The sequence below is a fragment of the Dermacentor andersoni genome, chromosome 6 (genome assembly GCF_023375885.2).
Source record: "Dermacentor andersoni chromosome 6, qqDerAnde1_hic_scaffold, whole genome shotgun sequence".
Lineage (NCBI taxonomy): Eukaryota > Metazoa > Arthropoda > Arachnida > Ixodida > Ixodidae > Dermacentor > Dermacentor andersoni.
In genome coordinates, this window is record NC_092819.1 from 101,121,110 (window position 1) to 101,142,112 (window position 21,003).

Consider the following 21,003-nt stretch of genomic DNA (forward strand, 5'->3'; position numbering starts at 1 on the left):
ACGAAGAGTCTCATAACCCGTCAAACTCGCCGCGAGTATGCCCCCAAGGGATGATTAACGCACGGGCTCGTATTACGCTTATCAACCGCCACACACGTGCGTGTACTAAGTTAAGGAAATCCTGTTTCCCTAAACTTGCGTCGATGATGCGACGCCTTCGGCCAAGACTGTCGTCAGAGTAAGGGGTACTTGGGGCGTGCGTGCTAGCCGAGGGCGTTAATTAAATCCAGGCCAGCCTTTAATCACCAGACTGACCGTGATGGTCTCGGTGTTTCCACGCGATATGGCCTCTTGGAGGAGGGGCAGGGAGAGGTTGGGACGGCAGCGAGGAGTTATTAAATTTGTCACTCACACGAGCTCGTGGCCGCATCATTGCGAATGAGCCGATAAATGAGCCGTGACAGCGTCAGAGACGCTGCGCGTCGCGCCACCCCGCGGTGGTGGAATGGCCACGCGTCCGTGACCTCAGGGCATCTGCGGCAAGGAGGACAGTTCGTTAAGTGGCTGAGCGAGCACTGAAGAGCACGCTTCGTGAAGTGCGCTCCCGCAGTCTCATGCGGGAGCGCGACTGTGGTATCGCACGCTCCCACGCCGCACCCCCGACGTGTGCTGGCTGCTCTGGCGGCTACCGTGAGTTGATGTTGACGTGCCCCGTCCCTGGTTCTGCGTGGAAATGCGTCGTTAGAGTTTTGTCATAAAGCCACTCCCGAGCAGTTCCGTTATGGCCCGAACCCTATTTTCGGGGCACGTCTCACTTTCACGCTGCTGCACAGCTGCGTCGGGGGACCGGACTACGAGGCTTTGTATAGGCCCGTTGCATAAATGTCATAGCATCATTGTTGGGCTGCCAGGGTAAACTTTAAAGACTTTTCTCTAGCTGACTCAAGAAGTTGGCTCCGGAAAGGTACACTTTTATTAAATAGAGTTTTCTTAAAATAAAATAAACAAACTTTGCTTCGCTGTTACTGACGGGGTTATGATGCAAGACTCCGTTTGCCGTTCCTCTGAAGTGATGCGGGTTGGTCTTTCAACGTGCTTAGCGAACCTGCACGGGCTTAAAATAGAAACAGTCTCAGCAGAAATTTGATTGTAGATTCTTTAGCCTCACAGGACGCTCAAGTGTATTGTCTGGCTTTATATTTATAGACTACGACCCGAATACCTGTGCATTTCAGTACATGGGGACCGTGACCCAGAGCAAGAAAAGGAAGGATTGAAGACAGAAGTTAACAGGAGGCAATTTCACCGTATGTAACTTTCGCATCGTGGCAGTTACATACGCAGCCATTCCGTGATTCTCCTCCCGCCAGTTACCTGAACGGCAGCTTTGATGTCTGCTTGCTGACTGACGTGGAGTGCTTGATCGAGAAGCATGGAACTTTTACCCCAACAAAATCGCGAAAATCCCATCAAGTGTAACTGAATCGTAGCTCGACATCTTCCCCACCATTCCCCGTACAATCTCTGGGACTTCATTTATTCTGTACTTCGCTTTCACTAAGTGGCGCGCACTCTGCCAAAAGTTGTTGGGAACACTGTCCGTCGTCTCTGACGTCATGTTTTATTCCGACATCCTACCTTTTCGCTACCTCATCGTCGTGCATTATTCAGCGCTCGCACATCCGGTGTTTTCGGTGGAAACCTGCAGAGCCCGTCTCTACCCGTTTTCGGCGACATCCATCACGGTCACATTTAAATAAGAAAGGCCCCGCCTTCTCATTATAACCGGGACGGCGGCACGCCTGAATGTAAACGCGCTAATTATATTGAACGCAGTCCGTAAAGGTGTCCCGTAAGCGTTTTCATCCTTCGCAAAAACTCACGGTACGCTTGCAGGCTCCTTTTTTTTTTTTCGTCTTTCCCACGCTATACCCATTCTCTCGGGGGAGCATACACAGCACAGGATGTGGGGAACTGTATGGTGGGAAGCGTGTACGCAAGCAGGAAAAAAAGAAAGAGGGATGCTGATTCAGGAAGAAGCGGCAATGAGAGGGACACTAGTTGAACTTGGCAAACGTTGGACAGTGATGGATGATGCGGAGAGCAGTTGCAGCACAGAAGGCTGAACTTAAACGAGCTTAACAGAGGCGGAGAGGGGGAGATAGTCGGCGCGCTCACCTTTTGGGGAAGCGCACTTCCCAAAGTCCCGCGGTAGTTGGAGCCTCATGGGGATCGCAGCCGCGCGATCTCGATTGTGTGCGCACGCTGGCGGAGCCGTCGGAGTGGAGCCGCTGGAAAACGGCGCGACGGCGCGAGCCTTTTTTTTTTTTTCTTCTTCTTTTACGCTCGATAATAACCGAGACGCGCCGAGGGATCGCCGAAGTTAAATGGTGCATACTGAACAACTTGGATTTTTTTAGCCACACCCGCGAAGTGATATCCCTTAACGACCGCGCATTTTGCCGTCAGCTCACGGTTGCGGTTGATGTCTCAATGGAACTGCCAGGGAGAGCCGAAGGTAAGTGAATTCGCAGGGGTGTCGATCGTCGAACAAGAGCGAAAACTTTGGTTCCTCGTAGTTCGTTGGGGCCTCCCGCGCGCAATGATGGTATATCGGCAGTTTTTCGTCATGGATATTACCTTCACAAGGATGAGTCTACGATGCAGCTCGTCTGAGCATTATCGATGGGGGTGCGAGGTAGCGTTCTTTCCTTTATTTCTTTCTTTATCGGGAGCAAACGCGACGTCGTTGCATTCTCGTTGCCTGCGGCGCTGACTATATGTCGTCTTCGTGGTATGGCGCACAGATGCGGCAATATGTACATGGGAATATTAATATTGTTTGCAGTCGTATTGAGATATTCGGCATATCTTTCGTAGCACGCATAGTTCAGTACCCTTTTCCCATTCCCCCGGTGTAGGGTAGCCAACCGGATGTTATTGTGGTTAACTTCCCCACCTACTGCTTTTCTCTTTCCCATCCATAGCCAAGTAAAAACGTGTAATAAGTTCCACAAATTTTGAAGTGCTCATTTCAGGTTATGACAGAATTTAAATATGTGAGAGGGCGCTTTATTCGTTCGGTATGTCCAAACTAAAAGAAAAAAAAGCTGGTTATGGTTATATGCCACACCCTATATTTGGGAAAGCACCAGCAAAATCGAAACGTAACACGTTTTCTTCCTCCTAACCGAAACCTCACGGCTTGTAGGCCGTGCCTCAAATTCTGGAGGCATGCCCGCCAAGTATAGGGCAGGTATGTAAAAGAGACTGCACTTCAGCTCCGACGGTGCGCCCACTTTTACCTGCTTTCCCAAGAGTCGCAGTGCCAAGGAGGCCGGAACCGGATGTTGGGTCGGTTCACTTGCGAAGCAGGTAGCGAATTGCCCGCCCCGGCCAAGGTTTCTGTTTTCTTCTTCTTTTCTCTCCCTAATGAATGAGCCTCGGGGAGTTCTCGGCTCCAGACGGGGCCGTAATTGCGTTACAAAGGAACGCTTTCAAGATTTCCTCTCTCAGATTCGAGAAAGAGCAGCGAAGAAGAAGCAAAAAGAGGAAGCGAACGAGAAAGGTTGGAACGGAAGACCGAGGTTGCCCTTTAGTGCGCGAGAAGGCGTGTGCCGGGCAGAGTTTAAAACCCGGGCGCTGTCGCGGTGTCTTAGCGCGGAGAGCCCGACATGTGAGCCGGCGAAGTGCTGCTTAGAATGAAACGAGCATGGAACTAACGGGCGAAAGTTTGGTGTCGAATAGTAAGGTTATGTGAGTGTGAAAACAAATGTAGGGAGGGCGTGAAATCGTGCGTTGTACGGCCTAGTGTACTCGTCGAGAGTTGCGGCAATGTTTGAGATTTGAGAGAGTGGCCATCTGAATATATAAACGACAACAACAGCGAAAGTAAAAGTTAAACGTGTTAAAGTTAAAAGTGTCCTGTCTGCTTGATCATTTAGTGTCGGTGTAATTTTGTGGTCGTACTTATTTTCGTTCATCTAAACATAAACGTGAAGGCAACTGGTCCAACGGTTTATTTCGCTTACACTCCAGAAAATTATTAAGAATAGCGGATAAGCCTTTTGAATACTGATAGAGGCATGGGAAGAAAACAAGCAAAATTAAGCTATTAATCGCCAAACCAAAAAAAAAGAAGAACCTCGACGCAGCTTATGGAACATCAGAGGGTGCTGCCGTGACTCCTCGAAGCTAGTTAAATCATTACTCTTAAAGTAATAATTAGTCTTTGGGAAAGAGAAGGCAACAGGTGCCTGCAACTTACGCAGGCGTCTGTTGTCAAAACGAAGCCAAGCTTAGGAAACAGACGGCGATGTCTCAGTATCGACACTGCAACAGCGCCATTTACGACAATGACGCGTATAGAGAGCGCAGAGCATGCGAGCAAGTGCTCGCTTTGCTTGTCCCTGCCGTCAGTGGTGCTGTTGCAGCATGGATTGATAACAAATGGCCTTATTTGCAGTCGTAATAAATGGTGTCTCTCAGATCACGCATCAACGCCATCGTCGCGTAGTGTTGGCTCGAAAACAGAAAAGCTAAACAGATCGAGTTTGGCGTTTTTTTCTTTGCAATTTTATTCATCCATTCACGACTTCAATACTTGAGGTATTTCATTCTACGGTCAAACATTAGGCTTCAAGAAACCGCGTAAAGGAGTCTCACGTGTAGGCACTGTAGGTGCTTTGTCAGCGGTGCGAAATAGGTCCGACAATGAGGACGTGCGAAAATGAACGCTTACGACCTGCTTTTCATCTTCAAACTGTCCATCCTGTTCTAAACAATTCGTAGTAGATCAGCGTTTCGGATACTTTACGCATGAATAAGAAATTGCGGGGTTAGGAACTACACAGCCTCTCCGCCTTTTGGAAACTCTATCAGAGTATAGAATTATGGCGAAGTGTGCCTGGACTTTCTTTCTTTCTTTCTTTCTTTCTTTCTTTCTTTCTTTCTTTCTTTCTTTCTTTCTTTCTTTCTTTCTTTCTTTCCTTCTTTCTTTCTTTCTTTCTTGCATGCATGCTACTGAGCGTAATGGGGGTGGAACCAGCCACACGAGAACAGGACGAATGGAAAACAGTACATCAATGGGGTGTACGAAAGTGCCTGCGTGTGTTTGAGTACAAGAGAGAGAGAGAGAGTATATGTCTGTCTTTGGGGAGGGTGGGGGGGTGAGACGGCCTCTGTGTGTCCTTTGCCTACAACCAACCCTTTCGCCCGTCTGGAAACAACAAATTCGTTCGAAAGAAAGAAAAGAAAAAGAAAGAGAAAGTAAACAAAGGACAAGTCGTTAAAAAATGAGAGAAAGTACGCAAGGGAGCCTGGTAAGTAAGAAGGAAGTAAAACGCCACTTGTCCCTGGTTTCGCGAACAACACCGTGCGTTCCCAATCGGATATCGATCGCAGTTTGACAGCTTTCACAATTTACGGCCTCCTCGGTGACACTCACAGCGTCCTCCATTACTCTCGTTACAGAAGCCTATCCGAATTCTCTCCACAGATCCTAAGTTGGAACAAGCCGCAAACAGTTACAAATAGCCGGCTATTTCTTTTCTGCCAGTTTCCCAAGGAAAAAAATAGTTTCGAAGGTAAACAAGGATACTTCTAAACCTACGTGTATCGGTGCCGTGTACCCTTTCTCCTCTTACTTCTTTTCACATATCCGAGGAAACTTAGCTTCAACATTTCTTTCCGCTTTTGTCGCGAGCCTCAGACCAGGCGGAAAATAAGTTACCTGCATCCTGTCTCCGTTGCCGTATACAATGGCCTGAACCGGCGCGACAATTTGGCGTCTTCTACGCGACTTTTTTTCCGAAAATGTGGCCCCTTGTCAAAGCGGTTTTTTTTCTTTGGCTTACTTTTTGGGTTGCATCTAAAGGTTCTGTCTAGAAGCTCGAAGCGTGTACAGGGCAGTTTAGGCGCAAAGTTAGCGCCCTGACAGCTGCTGCGAAAGTGAACAGAGCAGGGACAGATAGCCATAGACGAATCCGTTGTCTACAAACGAAACTTGGAATTCCGGAGGGTTCTCCGTAGGAGGATTTGTTTTCCGAGACTTTCTTAGTGTCTTTCGTAGAATAAAGAAAGAGAAACAAATGTGGCGCGATAACTCAACGTAAAGCTTAAAGCCCTGTTGTTTCTTGCCACATTTTGGACCAGAGACGTTGATAAACCGTTGACTGTCCACTTTTACAAACACGGCGCTGAGACATTTACTATGCCTTTTATACGAAACCCAATGCGAGCGTTTATCTGGGCGGTGTGTTAGCGTCTTTATAAAGTTAGGACGTGTACCGCGAGGCATGTTTAAGTTGTCGTCACAGCACCGGTCATAATCGGCAAGAGCCACTATGGTCCACTTTTCTCCCATTTGAGCAAAAGCGCATTTAAGAGTTACATGATGCGTCTCTTGGATATTTCTTAAGCTCTTACATGTGCGGCGCAAACTTGATCTGTCTCCTTAACGTCGCGTCCTGGTGAAGATCTATCAATTCCTAAAAGCGAAAGGCGATTCGTATTGATAACAGCTTAACTTACGTAGAGCTTCGTCGCATTTTCGTAAAGCTCCTGACGCGTTTTATGATATCATCGCCCTGTTCTGTTAAGCTTTAGGCAAAGGTGAATGCTCACGGTTAGCTTAAGCTTCTTGGGCTGACCTTCCTACGAAACGATGTCTATTTCTTTCTTTTTGTTTTTTGCTAAAGCCTCTTCGACGCTAGAACGCCGCTTACCTATACGGGAAGCTTGGGTCGGCGTAGGCACGAAAGCGGGGATTAAGAGAAGTCCTTGCTACCCATTTCACGGAGGACGTTGGCAGATTCGAGGAAAAGAGAAAGGAAAGCGATACAGACGTTGGCGCTTCGTGGTGGCCACTCGCTGGGCTTAGAAGGTGTGCGATGCGCGTTTGATGCCGACCGCTAAGCCGATGAAAGGTACAAGGACATTAGGCAAAAGAGGTTTAGTGTGGCCACCCTAAAGCCGAATGTACAGGAGGACTTTGTGCACTGGATAACGGACAGTAAGTGCGCGAATTCATTACTGCGGTGCCGGCGCATCAAACGGGGCTGCATGCATTTAGTTGACGCCTGTTGCTGAAATATTTTGTAGATGTGCCGTGTGGCAAGTCCACCGAATATATTTAAATGAAGTTCAGTGGCGATATTGCGGTAAATGCGAGAGAAGTGCTTTCGCAATACGTCGCACCTCTTTGAGTTCTCGAATCCGGGACTGGAACTGTGTTCACCGCATTGCGACGTGTTGTGTAGGAGCTCACGTGATGTTTAGGTGGTGTGGAGCCAACCACCAATATATATATATATATATATATATATATATATATATATATATATATATATATATATATATATATATATATATATATATATATATATATATATATATATATATATGTGTGTGTGTGTGTGTGTGTCTGTGTGTGTCTGTCTGTCTGTCTGTCTGTCTGTGTGCACATACATATAAAAACACACATACACGCTTTTCGAAGCTCTACCTTCCCCTCTCCATCACGTCACCTGCTTCCCAGACTTCGCACACAGTTTTTTTTTTTTTACTTTGACACTCCTAATGCTATCGCATTAAAAAAAGAAGGAAAAAGGGCTGGCAATGTTGCGTGCCTGATGCTTGATGCCAACTGCAGTTATGGTTTTACGGGTCTTGCTGCTTTCAGTCGATGCAGAAAGAGGTGGGTACTTATGGATGTGATCATGATTTCATTGAAACTGCTTGTGATACACTATTCGATATGCGTGCACCACCACCTGGGCAAGAGGCATGTATGAGATTGTGTTCATCGTTTCTCTCTATGTGGAAGAAGTTACCAAGAGGCCTTATTAACTTTGCTTTCCCTCTTCTTATTTTTGGCGAAGAAGTGCTCTGCTAGTGTTGACCTCGCTTCTTTAGCATATTCATTGGAAGTATGGCAAGGACCTCAAAAAGAAGAACTCCCGAGTTTTCCAGAGATTCTTCTTTTCAGCAATGTCTGTGCTATTCTTACCGACGAAATTAAAAACAATATCCCACATAAGAGCCAGGTTGAGCTACGCCTGTTTATAGAAGAAAACGATAGATCTATTTTCCAGCCTATGTTATTCGAAGCATGTATACATCTCGTAAAAAATACAATCGCTTGGTACTAATATTTCTTGACCGTAAAGATGGGTAAATTCTCTCACTCGGATTTGTTTCCGGCAAATTGCGACAACCTCACCTCTGACTAACTCTGGAAACGCCTCTCCCCTCCCGCTCTACTTGCAAAGCCTTCGAGCTAACCCTAAGAAAAAAAAAAAAAAAACGTGTTCGTCCATCACTTTTCTTCATTAAGGGGACGTGCTAGATTATTCTGACCAATGCGAGAATATTCTTTTTTTGTGAGAAATAGCGCCAAAAGCACGAGTATTTCCCTCTTCCCTTCTGTAAGAACATCGTGGAGTTCTGTCACCTATCTAGTGTTTATGCAAGGACACAAGGAAGTGGCGCGCTTGTGCACTCACTCACTCACTCACTCACTCACTCACTCACTCACTCACTCACTCACTCACTCACTCACTCACTCACTCACTCACTCACTCACTCACTCACTCACTCACTCACTCACTCACTCACTCACTCACTCACTCACTCACTCACAAATGTGCATACACAGACAAGCAGGCACATGTATAGGTACTACTCGCTAGCCAATTTATGCCCAGAAACTTTTACCTCTCGCGCCGGGCCCGCGATAGCCTGCCAAGCGCGAGAACCGCGCGTCTGCTCTTCACGCGTTACAAACGCCTTGTCGCCGGCGCGTGTAGGCGGCAACGCGCGCGAGCACACAGGCGCAAATTAGCTCGTTCTTCCTAATCAAACAGAGCCCTACGTCCTCGACGTCCCGTTCACTCCGGGGCCGGTTCAGCGCGAGGCCGCAAGGAAAACAGCCGCGCTTTGCTCGCGGCGAGCGTAAACGCAAACGAGCGCTGGCATTAGCATGGCGGCGCGCCGAGGGCCGCCGTTTTCGGGCTCCTTCATAAACCTAATTAACCGCGGCGCTCGCGTGGCGCGGCGTTCGTTTTTTTTTTTTTTCTCTCTCGGCTTGCGGTGCTGGGCCCCAGCCGTGTGCTCCTCGCTACGGCCTTCTCCAGGTGGGAGAGATGTAACTCGCGCCTCTGAACCGTTCGCCGCTTTCCTCGTGGGCCCCGTTTTGCGCTACACTGACACCGAATGAGTAGTTGCTTTCACACTCTGAGGGTCCTGGAAAGGTAATGGGGTGCAGGCGCGTGGGTTTCTGCGCCGCCGCAACTGTTTTATTAGAGTTCTCTGAAGGGTCGTTTTCAGTGTTATGTGTATGGGTTGTACGTACGTTTCCGTGTGTGCTCCGTGAGGAACAGGTGAGTATGTATAATGTGCGTTGAAGTGCCGACGTCTGAGGAAGTATAGCTTGGGCTTGCTTCGGAGGCGTCGGCAAGGTTTCTGCAATGTGCTTTTTCTTTAGTTGTGGTAAGGATGTCTTCGCAGACGTACTCATGACTGCCTCAGGGGAAGCCGATAGGGTGGCAGTCGTGGACTTCGTACGCTTCAGAGTTTATTGCAAACACTAAGCCGTTTGTTTATCTTGCCCCGAATGTTTCCTGGCGTACATTTTGTGCAAGTATGCGCCACAGTCACGAAATGGTTCTTGTTTAGTTGCGGGAAATGTCCTGTGGGCAATACCTTCTGCCGACGCCTTTATTTCGTGGCTTCATATTACCCTCCAAATCTGCAGCTGTTTGAAAGCAGCAACTTTACCGCAGTTGTAACAACTAATGCTGATCCCGTTATTTTGCAAATTAGTATGATCAGGTCCTTCGTGCAAGTCTTTGTGTCGTCTTACGGAGGTTACCATAGGTGTGGCCCGAGAGTATCTGGCTGCTGTCGCATATTGTCCAATGCAAGACATATTGTCTAATACAAAACGTTTGTCAAACTGTGATCAGTTAAACTTTATCTGGATGACAAATTTGGTAGGACGGCATCACTGTTTTAGTTGCACTGTTTATGATCACAGCTTCCGAACTCGCGTTAAAAGCCCGAGCCACGGTGGTCTCAGGCCAGCCATTGTTGAGAGAGAGAGAGAGAACAACTTTAGTGAAAATGCCTGCAGAGTCGGTTAGGCTCCCTCCACGCAGGGAGGACAAGCTTTTACCGCGACGCGGCCACTACGTCAGCCAGCCATTATTCCGATCCATTACTATATCTCAACTTCATTGATTCGCCTTGCTGACAAACTCCTCGGCTTGGCTTGGCCCGTACCAGAAACACCGTTCCTTATATTACCGATGCGTCACAGCTACCGCTAAAGTTTCAAAGATGGGAGTGAGATATTGCTTCATATATATACTAGACGTGCACTGACCAAATAACTGATTATTTCCCTCGAATAAGACGTTCGACGGCAATGAACGATCGGATGCTTTAGAACAGCGAGAACAAAACAAGAATAACAACAATGTTAATAATACCAAACTTAAATACTTGTATATCACTTGCCAAATTTATGGTCTGATTATGAGGCACAACGTATGGGGGCATTCCGTTCCAATCAGAATGCGGCCATCATCAAACTCTCGATCGACCTCGAGCTCAGAGAGAATAATGATAATTGTGAGTGCAGCAACACGTTACGTACGCTTGTCAAGGCAAAGTTGCGTGTTCGTGAATCTGACGCGTGCCAAAATACTGTACGCGTGCTGTACGTGGGCTGTACACGTGAAAATATTCGTAATTTTGCCAACCGGATTTCTTTCGCGTGGTAGTCATGTTGTGCGCTCATTTACTTGCATTCCTTACGCGCCATATTGGAACTTAAAAAGACCAGCGTTCTTTCAAGATACAAATGCGACACATTACGTATTATATTCTTCGCTATGTCTGAAAATACCCGCAAAGCACTCTCTTTGAAGCATACTTTTGTTGGGATGCAGTATCCTAAGCTGCAATTAAGAGTTAGGAACACATCAATTTCCTTTTGTTAAAAAAGAAAACATATAAAGAAGAAAAGAATTCGGGTGGAACACTTAAGATTGCTCATGTGTGCGAGTGCGAAAGCTATATAGTCTCTTTGGTGAAGTAGGCCACACCTTTAGTCAGCCCGATGGCTTCGACGTGACGTGTGCAATGACGCATGCATTAGGCACCCCTTTAGTCCACACACACACACACACACACACACACACACACACACACGCACACGCACACGCACACGCACACGCACACGCGCACGCGCACGCGCACGCGCACGCGCACACGCACACGCGCACACGCACACGCACACGCACACGCACACGCACACACACACACACAAACACAAACACAAACACAAACACACACACACACACACACACACACACACACACACACACACACACGCACGCACGCACGCACGCACGCACGCATATATATATAACGCTGCCGTGGCGTCGGGCAAGCGTGCTCGTCTCCCAACCCGGAGGTAGGGTGGCTAGAAGCCACCCTACCGGAGGTCCGGGTTCGGTTCCTACCCAGACCGAAGCGCACCAAATTTTCTCTTCACAGCCATTAACTACTTTACAGGAACCTCCCTGAGAAATTTGACGTCGATCCGAGCATTTTGTGACGTGTTTTCACTATTTGCGCCGTCGGCCAGTGTTTGTAACATCGCACGGTCACGCCGCCGACGACGCCGGATCTTCGCGCAATGGGGCATATAATGTTTCCGCATTAAAGCATTTCCAGTGCACGATTTGAAGTCACAATGCGCGCTTCGAATGTTCCTTTAAGAGCGCCCATGGCAAACAAATGCAGCTGTACAAATGCAGCTGCCCCTCTTCATGAGATGAAGGCCATTCTCTAAACGAGAAAAGTATATCCAAAAACAAAATTTAAGCTAATGACTAACTTACGACGAAGAGATGCGAGCCTTACTTTTAGCTCCTTGTTTTTCCATCGCACCTATTCTTCCTTTCTTTGGTATCTCTCTTTCTTTTCTATCGTTGCTCTCTTTTTCCTTCCTTTTCTTTTTAATCGAAAAGCCTTGCTAGTCATTTCTGGTTTTCTTTTTCTTTTTCTCGGAGGCGCAATTCTAAATCGGGCACATACGTTCTGTCCCACGCACGCATTACTGAGGCCATAAAACATTAGTTCCCTTTCGTGCGCTTCGGAACGGCCAAGCACAGCGGCGCCCGGACGAAGCGGCCGACACGACGAAGTGGGAATACATTACAAAGCGTCTCGCACCAGAAGCAGATTGCGGAGAGGAGAGTGAGCAAAAGAAAGAGAGGGGGAGTGAGGGAGACGGGGAGTGAAAAGCGGAAGATCAGCGTTGCGAAGCAACGCTAAATTCTAAAGCACGCTGGCACAGAACCACACACATAGAGAGAGAGAGAGAGAGAGAGAGAGAGAGAGAGTAAATGAACAGGTAGAGAAGATGGAGAACGTGAGACAAACGGTGCGGCTGCACCACCTCTCGCGGGTGCCGTTATACGTGCGAGAGGTGGCGGACGCAGGTGGAGGGATGTGGGGGGCGGAGGAGAGAAGGGTGCACCAGACTGGTTTAAACGGTCCACGGACGCCAGCGCGCCACACCAGAGCAACGGTAAATGCCCCCCCCCCCCCCCCCCGTCCGACGCGCGCCGCAGTGCGTCCTCCAGATTTACGACTTCCGACGGCCGTGCGAGCACGCGCGAGAAGACTGGCCGAAGCGCGGCTTTCTAGCAGCAAATGAAGGTGTGTATAGGAAGTGCGAGTGGCGAGGGGAAAGAAATATATGGAGCAAACAGCACCACGGGCGGCTGCAGCTGAAGGCTTTTCTTTTATTATTGACGCGAATAAATAAGGAGAGGTTGGCTACTCGCTTTCACGCGAAAGAAACGCGGGAATAAATCACAGGTCACACGACGTCGCAAAGGTAAAACGAAACGCCTGATGAAATGGCACTACGATAACTCCTCGCAGCGCCAAATGTCACTGAAGGGAGGAAGACAAAGACCAAAGGATCGGTGCCGCTGCTTTAGTCGCGTTGGCGCTTGGCTGGAACTGCTCGACTGCTATCTGCGCTGGGCCCGACTTGACTGGGAGTCCCGCTAACGGTCAATGAACCAAGTAGTATTTGGTGGAGGTGTGGGGTACCCTAAGGACTCACCCTGAAACTCCGCAGCCGCACTTTGCCCGCTCGCTACCACCAAAACCATGCCAGACGACGCCGGTGAGCGACCCACTTCAATGCCTGCGGTGCGTTCGTGAACGAGACACAGCTGTGTTCAGTGGCACCGCCGATGCTGAGAGAGAGAGAGATAACTTAATTGAAAGAAGGCAGAGAGGTCGGCCTAAGCTAAGGCGCTCTAGCCTGCTACTCAAGCTACTAACGTCGACGACTGGCTTTCAGCGTACGAACAGGTGAGCGATCACAACAAATGGGACGCTTTGATAAAACTCATCAACGTTATTTCTTATCTTGCTGATGTCTCCAACCTATGCTTCTGAAAACATGAGGCAACTATTGCGACATGCAGTGACTTTAAGACTGTCTTCGTGAAAGTATTTGGCCATCCGCCCGTGCGAAACCTTCGCGCCATTAACGCCTCCGCGAACGAGCGAAACAGTCGGGCGAGAATTTCATTATTTATATCGAGGACGTCATCGACCTCTGCAACCAAGTGAGCCCTACGATGACTGAGGAAGATAAGATTAAACAAGTCCTCAAGGGCGTTGAATACGAGGCTTTTCAAATGGTCCTGGCCAAAGGTCCTACCACCGTTGCAGCCGTAGTCGCTTGCTGCCAAAGCTTTGACGAATAACGCCGGCAACATGCGTTCGTCCGCCGAGCTGTTCCTCATGCGGCCTCCCTTTCGGGTTTGACGACTGCCCCCGGACAGACTGATGATGGGCCTCTGCTGCCTCATATCAAAACCTTCATTCGTGAAGATGTGGCCTGCCAGCTCTCACCACTCCATCTCACCCATGAGCTTGTCCAACCTATGTCCTCGGCCATGCAGCATGCCATCCGCGAGCAGGTTGCAGAGGCTCTTCCGCCTGTCCAACAGCAACCTCTGGTTACCGCACCGCTGACGTACGCGGAAGTCGCGTCACGTCCCAGACAGACAAAGCCCCCCTATTCGACGCCACATCACCATGTGGTCTTCTCTACAGCTTCTCCTACGGTCTCTCGCGGGACATGTGGCATATATAAACGAGAGGAAAGGAAACCGAGGGGCCCGAATTTTATTAGTCATATCATAAGAATCCAATAAACAATGCCACGAAGGACAGCATAGATGATATTAGTTGTAGTTCTTCTTAACTGAATCAAAGAAGTTAAATGGAAATGAAACTGGATGAGAAAAAGACAGCTGGCCACAGGGATACGAACCCACGTCTTCGCATTACGCGTGCGGTGCTCTGACCAACTGAGCTACCGCTGCGCTGTTTTGTCATCCACTTTCTGTGGTATTTGTGTTTACTAGAACTAACCTTGCGAGTGTTAGCCTGCGCCACCACACACGGCCTTGGCAGCGCATCAGGCAGCATCTGGAAGCACCTGTCTCAGGCGTCACGTATATGGAAACTTTTTGAGAGAGGGCAACTGGACAATAAACCCACACATGCTGGCTAAATGCATCAAAGTTGCCGCATTCGAGAACGTCGCTATAATGAATGAGAAGAAAGCAAACCTAGGGACCCGATTTTATTAATCGGATCATAAGAAGCCAACAAACAATGACTCTAGGCACTTCCCATCTTCTCTATACTGCGGAGAGCGAGAGAGAGAGAAAGAAAGAGGGGGAGGGGGGAGTGTGGGCTTCGGCGTCTCCATATAGGACGTCACTAAAATCACAGCACGCCCCGGGGCGAGAAGGCAGCCACGCTAGAGGTCATGCTCTCCCTTCGGGCCTGCCGGGCAATACTAACTGTCGCGCGACGCACTGAATCCAAGTTATGAATGGTCGTTTTCCGCCCCGCGCGTCTCTTCTCACGACTCCCCGTTGGGGGACTTCTTTGATTATGTTTATTACGTGCCTCGTATGACTTCACGAGATGCTGCGCCATTCAAAGGACTCTGTGTGTCTCTCGCGGTGGTGTACCTTCGCGAAATTGAGTGCCATGACTGATGAAGAGGAATGCTTCGGGGAAACACAGAAGGCACATACGGGGGGCGATTGTCGAGTTGTGTGCCCGTGAGCCAGACGTGGAAGGTTGAATGCAAGGCGTGTATGCGTGGCTTCTGCGTTGTTGATACGGCGTTGCGGTTTCGATGAGTTGGAAACAATAGCATTCAGCTAAGAAGATGAATCGCACTGGCTCTTGGTTGATATTTTGCTGTTCCCGGACGTGCCAGGAAAAAGAAAGAGGAAGAAAGAAAGAAAGAACGAAAGAAAGAAGGAAAGAAGCGAGACAAAAAGTATAATCAGCGTGTTTTTGGTGTGTCAATGTTTCTAGGCTAATTACAACATCTGACTCTACTGTTATTCGCTGTCACAAAGAGAGAAAGAGAGAGAGAGGCAAGGCAGGGAGGTAGCGCTGGGAGAGGTTCCCCTCTGCCTGCGCTACCATGCACTGGGAGAGAGGAAGAGTACAGTAAAGCAAAAGAAGCAAAAGCAGAAATAAAGAAAGGTCAAGTGATGCGCGCGTGCCCGCGTAACAGCATTCAGCATGCGATCACTGGCGGTCGCTGAGCTTAGTCGTCCTTGAAGTGTGCAGCAGTGCTCCTGTGGCCCACAGCGCGGATAACGGTCGAGATATAGTCCCAGTATGTTTCTTTTATCTAAACGCGCTGTCCTCAAGGCGGCTTAAAGCGGCACGCGATGCATCTATTTCATTGTCAAAAGAAGTAGAGGAGATCGAGGTATGTTCTGTGGTCTTATCGAAATCTTCACACCCTACACGATACCATCCTGTCTCGGAAACAGTAAGCGTTCGTAAAAGCTATGTCCGACCACAAGTGACACAGTAAAGTGCCGTCGCATCTAGATGAACCAGACAGTGGTCGAAGGCGCGATGAAGGGTCAAGGGAATGGGGTCCTGAGTTTGCACATTCCGATGAATTTCGATCTCCTAATGAATTTCGGACGAGATAGTGTGTGAGGTGGCCGCGGTGCATCAGGTATTGACGATAGCACAGGCACTCGCTGCAATTGTTGGTTTGCGGACCGCGCTGCTATGTCGGCTATTTCGTTGCCTATGGTGTCGCAATGATCCTACATGCAAGCACTAAAATTTGACTATGTGTCCGTTTTTCAACAGCGTGGCGGTGAGATTGTCTATTTCGGATACATGCTGTCATGAAGCAGCAAAATGTTTGTTGAGTGAATAGTCCGAGAAGGCGCCAATATTGTTTCCTTTGAAGCGTGATGTAAAATAACGTAATTACCTATAGGAAGTGGTGTTGCAAATATTAGCCCTCACAGGTTCTAGAATTCGCTGCAATTATATTTTATTTAATTTTTACAAATTATCGTCTGGAATGGTTCGCCTGATTGTTCTTCAGGCATTGCACAAACATTCTGGGGCTGAAAACATACCTACGGTTATTTGAAGTAACATGGATATGTAAGAGGGTGCACATTTGAGCTAGTTGGTAACTTATCATGGCGAAGCTGCTACCCGTTGTTCGCGCAAAGAAGGGAGACGTTACATAACTGAAGAATTAAGTGCACGTTAGCTTGCGTTCAGTATTGTATAAAACGTTCACCGAGATAATTACCAATAAAATCAGTGCAACGCTTGACTTCAATGAACCCAGAAAACAGGCTGGCTTCGCGGAGGCATATTCCTACAACGGATCACGTCTATGTCAACAAACAGATAATTGAGAAAGCTGCGGATTAAAGATTAAAGAAAGAAAGATTATGGAAACGCAGTTGATTCGGTAGAAATACCAGCAGTCGTGAAGGCATTGCGTATTCAAGGATTACAGGAGGTCTACATGAATATCTTGGGAAATTTCTACAAGGATTCCGCAGCTACCTTGGTTCTCCGCAAGAAAAGTTGACAATTGCTAATGAAGAAATGGGTCAGGCAAGGAGACACAATATCTTCAATGCCATTCACTGCTTGCTTAGAAGAAGTATTCAAGCTATTAGACTGGGAATGCTTAGGAGTGGGGATCAACGGCGAATATCTCAACAACTTTTGGTTTGCAGATGGCATTGCCCTTTTCAGAAACACTGGGGATAACGTGCAACAAATTATTGAGGACCTTAACCGAGAAAGTCTAAGAGTGGTGTTGAAAATTAACATGCAGAAGACAAATGTAGAGTTCTATAGACTGGCAAGAAAACATGAATTCATGATCGCCAGTCAGCATCTAGAATTTGTGCAGAAGTACGCTTATCCAGGTCAATTACTCACAGGAGAACCTGATCATGAGAAAAAAATTACAGGAGAATAAAAAATGGGTTAGGGTGCATACGGCAGGCATTAACGAATCCTGACTGGGAACTTACGACTGTCGTGGAAAAGAAGTGTACATTCATTGCATTCTACCAGCTCTAAAATATGAGGCAGAAACTTGTAAGCTAACAAAGAAACTCGAGAGCAAGTTAAAGATTGCGCAAAGAGCAATAGAATGAAGAATGCTAGGCGTAACGTTAAGACGCGGGAAGAGAGCGGTGTGGATCAGAGAGAAAACGCAGATGTCCGACATTTTAGTTGGCATTAAGTGAAAAATAAAATTTGAGCTTGACAGGCCATATAATGCATTGGGCAGATAACCGGGGGACCATCAGAGTTACAGAATGGGTGCGAAGGGAAGGGAAGCGCAGTCGAGGACGGCAGAAAATTAGGTGGGGTGATGAAGTTAGGAAACTTCAGCTAGCTCAAGACAGAGGTAAGTGGAGATTGCTGGGAGAGGCCTTCGTCCTGCAGTGGGCATAAAAATAGGCTGTAGCTGCTGATGATGATTGCAATACCTATTGGAGCACCTATTGGAAATTGTTGTTTGCGTCAGTCCATGTAGGTGAAAACAAGGCAAAATGCAACTGAATCTGTTTTCGGGAAACGTTTTCCTTGTTTAAACTTGTCATTCGAGCAAAAGAAAAAAAAAAGTAAGCTGGCGGGCCACCGGGACGCGTCTGACGCGATCCGCGTTCTTATTGGTTCCCCGTCCGCGCCGCATGTGTGAATTCGCGGAGAAGTTCAGCGCAACGAACATTAAAGAATCTCACGCACGAAGAGACCGACGGCTCATTCGCTACACCTGGAAATTCGCAAGTGCGAAATCGCAAGCAATATTGCTCCATCACAAACAGGCTTAATAAACATGAATAGGCCCACCTTCTTCCTTGCCCCAATCAGTCTAATATAAATAACAAAAGCAACACACGAGGCTTTTCCTGCGCAGCAAAGGACCTGTCTTCGGACACCCTACGCGTACTGTGGCTCGTACTTTCGGTTTATCGCATTTTGTGGTCACTCACGGAACAATGCATAAAGATTTCCTACACCTACAATACATGAAGGCGACAAACAGAAAAAAATACAGCTAAGCTTATCCGAGACAAGAGGAGACGATGATGGCAGTGGAATGGAGAACTAAACAAATTCTAACGGAAAAAAGAAAATCTACAAACAAACCCGGCTAGCTGTCGTCCACTCCAGAGAAGCAACGAGCTGCCGCAACGAGGCTCGCAAACAAGGCGCCTGTGTGCAAACAAGGCTAGTGCACGTGTTCCAATTACAAGCGCCATGAGTGCGCCGTGAAAACCGTTGTTTTCTCGCTCCTCTCCTCGCTCTGTTCTTGTAGGAGTAACAGGTGAAAATCTCGTGTGCGTAAGCAGGTGGTCGGTTAATTAGACCAGTGTTGAAATTACCTGCCTCCGTGAACGCGCCACTTTCGCTTCGCAAGCGTGGTGTGCACATGCTTTGCCTCCTACAGAGTTGCGGTGATTTTAGAAGTGCGAAGGTCTTCGTCGGCGTAGGCGCGGACGTCCACTCCAGTTTACGAATGAAGGAGGACATAGAAGTATGTGCCGTGTTTAAGGATCACTTTCATCATAGTCATCCGCACCACCACCACCACCACCACCACAATCATCATCATCAGCATCATAATCATCATCATAATCATCATCATCATCATCGTCGTCGTCGTCGCCATCATCATTATCGTTGTCATCATCATCATCATCATGTACAGGTGTGCTCAAAAGAAAAGCAGTATAGATGGTTTGCATTGACCTCATCCGTGGATGTCATCTTGGGGGTCGAGAAGCTGCGTAAGCAAGATAGGTGTCAGCTCGACAATACGCCAGGCGCATCTTGCACCGTGCGAGAAATTGATGAGAGTTAAAATCCAGTGACGAAGAGTCACCATGAAGAAGCAATAGAATGTACGCGCGATGATATGCTGCAGTGACGCCATCGTGGCCACCATGTACGGTTACTAGCACGGTGAGAAGCTACGTCTGTGACGTCACGCGAAACCCACCCATACGGGCCACGACGTATAAGCAAAGAGTTGGCGACACCGAAAATATCGATGATACGCTGCAGGTCTACTACAGCTGGGATGCGTATACCTTTGCGAACACAGGCTTTCAAAGATAACTCTTGGAAGTGTATTGTTCATCGTTATTTACTGTTACTAAACGTGCTGTTGTTAAAGCATAGTGTTTTGTAAAACATAATGTTATTTGGCCTGAGCGGTGCTGAGCAGAAACGCTGCAGCATTTCGGCTCAGCGCCTGAGGCTGAGGCTATTTGCCTGTGGGGCGTTATCGCCGTGGGTTTGGTCTCTGAGACGCACTGGCGCGTTCATTTGATTCCGCGTGATGACCCCGCTGTTTCTTATCTCCATCCAAGAATGTTCCGTGCAGTTGCCGACAGGTTAGGACCAGCTGTAATCACGGTCTGGTTATTGCCCAACATAACAATTTGGCAGTTTCGCCCGAAGGGCGAATAATTGACAGCAATAGCAAGGTTTAGCGTTGCGCTAGAATTCCTCGAACGTTGTTCTTACTGTAAGCGGGTGCGACATGTTGGCGCGACGCAGCACTCAATACAACTGCTGGGAAGAAGAAACAGCGCCCTGGCAGCTAGCAGGCGTTTCACACTGCTCGAGCGCCGCCTGTACAGTGCTGCAGGCTTCGCACTTTAAGGGCTCGCATGATGCGACTGATGGAAAACCATCGGCCTTAGGTCAGCGTCCAGGGAAATATCAGCTAACGGTAGCTTGACGTTCACTGCTCAGCAGGGATAGTAGTGTGTTCGTAGTTCGTGTGCGCACAACGTTTACATGCCAGCGTTTACGCCGCCGTCGTACTGTCGCGCATGCGCCGTCAGCGCGACAGTACGACGGCGGCGCCGACGGCATGAATACGCCTCGAGTGTCGGTATAATTCATATGGCAATAAGGTGACCTGCCAACGACAGTAGCCGATGCATCCTCTTTCAGAAAGCGGCAGCAAGACATTGAGCTCAACGGTAAAATCGTCACAAACGATTTTGCTAGGCCCCCTCCCCGTAGAAAACTCCGTGGAATCTAAAATAGCCATGCGAGCCTCCTGCACAGGTTAAGAATATGTGCTGCTTTTACGTGGCAATATTTTTATCGCATCCAACGCGCGGACTCGCTAGGCTGATTTGAGAAAGGGAAGCACGTGCTTATTGCTTGGCCCCATTACGAATGTGAACGGCAGGCAGTGGCCCCTTTGTTAGCGCCAATCAACAAGAGGCCCTCGAGTGAAAAAGTGTTGTGGGCCTTTGACCGTATATAATATGGACGAAGCGAGCCATCGGAACTCTTTCAGAGTTTTTCGTTAACTCAGGCTTAGGTTCGAGCCTGTGAGCGTGCCCTCCGGGACACGAACGTACATAACAGCCAGATGCTGCTATCCCCGTTGTCACATCTCCTACCACTATCTTTCACGCAGCAGGTTAAAGCAGGAGCCAAGTAGCAGGTTAAAAAACAACTACCCCAGGCCCACCTCTCCGCGATTTCTCTAAAGGAAGGCCCTCCTCCCCCTTCTCTCTCTAATGCGGAATCATTTATTTAATGTTTCTATTCTATGCTGCGCTTACCATAACCAACGCATCAAACCAACAACACATCTTTTTCACCACG

The 21,003-nt window shown here is 48.2% G+C and overlaps 1 protein-coding gene across 1 annotated transcript in view; it reads left to right on the top strand.

Moving 5' to 3' along the window:
* Positions 1-21,003, top strand: part of LOC140219084 (uncharacterized) — a 146,979-nt gene that overhangs the window by 87,289 nt on the left and 38,687 nt on the right. The window lies entirely within an intron of this gene.